Source organism: Triticum aestivum, chromosome 6B (assembly GCF_018294505.1).
Source record: "Triticum aestivum cultivar Chinese Spring chromosome 6B, IWGSC CS RefSeq v2.1, whole genome shotgun sequence".
NCBI lineage: Eukaryota > Viridiplantae > Streptophyta > Magnoliopsida > Poales > Poaceae > Triticum > Triticum aestivum.
Window position 1 is genome coordinate 97,987,803 of NC_057810.1, and position 4,709 is coordinate 97,992,511.

Here is a 4,709-nt window from a genome sequence, read left to right on the forward strand (position 1 = left end):
TGTATTAATTTGGTCTATTCGGTGTTGTGTAATGAAGATGAGCCGGCAATGGATGTACGATGACCGATGCTCTCCCCAGTTCATTGAGGGCGTGCATACTTTTCTGCTTGCGGCTGAGGCAAACAAGCGGGCGGATGGTTTTATGCCTTGTCCATGTGCTGGCTGTAAGAATGGTCGCAATTACTCTACTTCAAGAACCATTCACGTCCACCTGTTTGAGTCCGGTTTCATGCCCCACTATAATGTTTGGACCAAGCACATAGAAAGAGGGGTTATGATGGAAGACAATGAAGAAGAAGAGGACGACGACAGCTATCCTGGCCATGGGTTCCCTGAATACGATGATACAACAATGGGGGAAGAAGCTGAGCCGGTAATGCGGGAAGAAGCTGAGCCGGCAATGCGGGAAGAAGCTAAAGAAGAGGCATCAGATGAGCCCGTTGATGATCTAGGTCGGGCCATTGCCGATGCAAAGAGAAATTGCGCAAGTGATTTGGAGAAGAAGAAGTTGCAGCGCATGTTAGAGGATCACAAAAAATTGTTGTACCCGAATTGCGTAGGTGACAAGAAAAAGCTGGGCACCACACTAGAACTGCTGCAATGGAAGGCAGAGAATGGTGTATCTGACAAGGGATTTGGAAAGTTGCTGGTAATGATAAAAGATATGCTTCCAAAGGACAACGAATTGCCCGAGAGTACGTACGAAGCAAAGAAGGTTGTCTGCCCTCTAGGGTTAGAGGTGCAGAAGATACATGCATGCCCTAATGATTGCATCATCTACCGCGGTGAGTACGAGGATTTGAACGCTTGCCCGGTATGTGGTGCATTGCGCTATAAGATCAGCCGTGATGAGCCTGGTGATGTCGAGGGCGAGCGCCCCAGGAAGAAGATTCCTGCCAAGGTGATGTGGTATTCTCCTATAATACCACGGTTGAAACGTTTGTTCCAAAACAAAGAGCATGCCAAGGCGATGTGATGGCACAGAGAAGACCGTAAGAAAGACGGAAAGTTGAGAGTACCCGCTGATGGGTCGCAGTGGAGAAAAATCGAAAGAAAGTACGGGAAGGAGTTTGCAGATGACGCAAGGAGCGTATGGTTTGGTCTAAGCGCAGATGGCATTAATCCTTTTGGGGAGCAGAGCAGCAACCATAGCACCTGGCCTGTGACTCTATGTTTGTATAACCTTCCTCCTTGGTTGTGCATGAAGCGGAAGTTCATTATGATGCCAGTGCTCATCCAAGGACCTAAGCAACCCAGCAACGACATTGATGTGTACCTAAGGTCATTAGTTGAAGAACTCTTACAACTGTGGAATGGAACATGTGTACATGCGTGGGATGAGCACATGGGGGAAGAATTTGACCTAAAGGCGTTGCTGTTCGTGACCATCAATGATTGGCCTGCTCTCAGTAACCTTTCAGGACAGACAAACAAGGGATACCGCGGATGCATGCACTGTTTGGATGATACCGACAGTATATATTTGAATAGTTGTAAGAAGAATGTGTACCTGGGACATCGTCGATTTCTTCCGAGCAGGCATCCCGTAAGAAAGAAAGGCAAGCATTTCAAAGGTGAGGCGGATCACCGGACGAAGCCTCGCCACTGTACTGGTGCTGATGTACATGATATGGTCAAGGATTTGAAGGTGATATTTGGAAAGGGTCCTGGCGGACAACCTGTTCCGAAGGACGCGGACGGCCGCGCACCCATGTGGAAGAAGAAATCTATATTTTGGGACCTGCCATATTGGAAAGACCTAGAGGTCCGCTCCGCAATCGACATGATGCACGTGACGAAGAATCTTCGCGTGACCCTGCTTGGCTTCTTGGGCGTGTATGGGAAGACAAAAGATACACCTGAGGCACGGGAGGACCAGCAACGTATGCATGGAGAAGACGGCATACATCAGGGTCATGCAAGCTATGCTCTTACCAAAGAAGAGAAGGAAATCTTTTTTGAATGCCTGCTCAGTATTAAGGTACCGTCTGGCTTCTCGTCGAATATAAAGAGAATAATAAACATGGCAGAGAAAAAGTTTCAGAACCTAAAGTCTCATGACTGCCACGTGATTATGACGCAACTGCTTCCGGTTGCATTGAGGGGGCTTCTACCGGAAAACGTTCGATTAGCCATTGTGAAGCTATGTGCATTTCTCAATGCAATCTCTCAGAAGGTAATCGATCCAGAAATCATACCAAGGTTACAAAATTATTTGGTGCAATGTCTTGTCAGTTTCGAGTTGGTGTTCCCACCATCCTTCTTCAACATCATGACGCACGTCCTAGTTCACCTATGCGAAGAGATTAACATTTTGGGTCCTGTATTTCTACACAATATGTTCCCCTTTGAGAGGTTCATGGGAGTCTTAAAGAAATATGTTCATAATCGTGCTAGGCCAGAAGGAAGCATCTCCAAGGGCCATCAAAATGAGGAGGTCATTGAGTTTTGTATTGACTTTATTCCTGACCTTAAGCCGATTGGTGTTCCTAAATCGTGGCATAAGGGCAGACTGGATGGAAAAGGCACGCTAGGAGGGGAACAAATAATATGTATGGACGGACATTCTCTCACTGAAGCACACTACACAGTTCTACAGAATTCTACCTTGGTGGCTCCGTATATGGATGAACACAAGAATTTTCTACGCTCCAAACACCCGGAGCGGTCTGATGACTGGATTACACGTGAACAAACCAGGAGTTTCGCCAACTGGTTGCAGACACGTACCATGCATGACACCTCTATTGAAGATGACATGTACTTGCTGAACCAGTTACCATCTTCGAATATAATGACTTTCAAAGGGTACGAGATAAATGGTAATACATTTTACATGATCGCCCAAGATAAGAAGAGCACCAACCAAAACAGTGGTGTCCGCTTTGATGCAGAAACCAAGATGGGAAAGGAAACATATTATGGTTATATACAGGACATATGGGAACTTGACTATCGACGTGGTTTAAAGGTCCCTTTGTTTCGGTGCAAATGGGTCAATATGACACGAGGCGGGGTAACGGAAGACCCACAGTACGGAATGACAACAATGGATCTCAACAATCTTGCGTATGCAGACAAACCATTCGTCCTAGCCAATGATGTGGCACAGGTTTTCTATGTGAAGGACATGTCTACCAAGCCAAGAAAAAGAAAAGATAAGGAAGTGAATGCATCGTACGATGAGCCAAAGTGGCACATAGTTCTTTCTGGGAAGAGAAACATCGTGGGAGTGGATGACAAGACAGACAAGTCAGAAGATTATGAAAAGTTTGATGAAATTGCTCCATTCACAGTGAATATTGACCCGAGCATCCCGTTAAATGATGAAGATTTTCCATGGTTACGGCGCAAAGGGACACACGCGAAGAAAAAGTTTCACACCCAAAGATCTGGGATGTGATCGGCTTCACTGTCATCACTTTCTTCTGTGTTTCACACCCAGGAGGGAATGTCTGTAATAGTTAGGCTAGTTATGTGTTTTGGCATTTGAAACGCGAAGAAATTTTATGTGCAAACAAATTCTTTTCATGCATTTACTGATTTTTTTTTCCAGCTAGATGACCCTGAAATTGAAAAGCAATTCAAATGAACTCAGAAAAGGTTGAAAGTTGGCATGGTATCATAATTTCATACAAATAGCATGTGCAAGAAAGTAGAGAGGGTTACGGCAAAAACTGGATGCACTTCGTATATAAAATGGACAATCTCTTTCGAAGTATCAGGGTTTCCGACGAAAACTGAACTGTTACAAAGGCATTTCATTTTTTAAATAACCTAAGCATTACTAAACTGAATATAATGATAAAACACACTAATATTAAACATAAGAAAAAAAAATCACTAAAAAAACTTTTTTCAAAGTTAAGTTATTCACAAACTAGTGATTCACACAAATTTCAAATAATTCAAAATTTAAACTATTCAAATTTGAAATCTACCGGCACTAACAGAAAGTTTGTAATTTTTTGTACCTAAAGCAAAAGTATTCACAAAGAAACTCTAAATACAGCAAAAAACAACTCAAAAATAAATAAAACAAAAAAAATTTAAGAAAAAAAAGCCCGCCAACTGGGCCAAAGCGGCCTGCATACGACTAGCGAGACAACCTTTCGTTGGGCCAGGATGCAGGCCCGCGAAGGCCCAGTTGGCCCACAAGACGAGGAGGACAGGTAGGCCCAGTAGGCCTGATTAGGAGAGGAGCTCGAGAGAGCTACCGCACTGGGGCTTATAAACCAGTGCGGTAGCCCCTCGACTAGCGAGGTGGGACTAAACTTCCGCACCGCACCTGCGCCAGCGCACCCTCTTTAGTACCGGGTCGTGGCACAAACCGGTACTAAAGGGGGGGCCTTTAGTACCGGTTTGTGCCACCACCCGGTACTAAAGGGGGTCGCTTCCTGCCGCTTGGCCTGGCCAAAATAGGCCTTTAGTACCGGTTGGTGGCTTCAAACGGTACTAAAGGTGCCTTCTATATATACAACTGCTACGAAAATTTCAGTTTCCCTCTGTTTTCGCCTCTGTTCCGTCGTCTTCATCACCGTCGCCGCCGCCCTCGATCGTCTCCGACGTCGCCGCTCGTCTCCGTCGCCGCCCCCGTCCCCGTCGCCGCCCTCGTCCCCGTCGCCGCCCCCGTCCCCGTCGCCGCCCTCGTCTCCGTCGTTGCCCCCATCCCCGTCGCCGCCCTCGTCTCCGTCGCGCTGTCCCCGCCG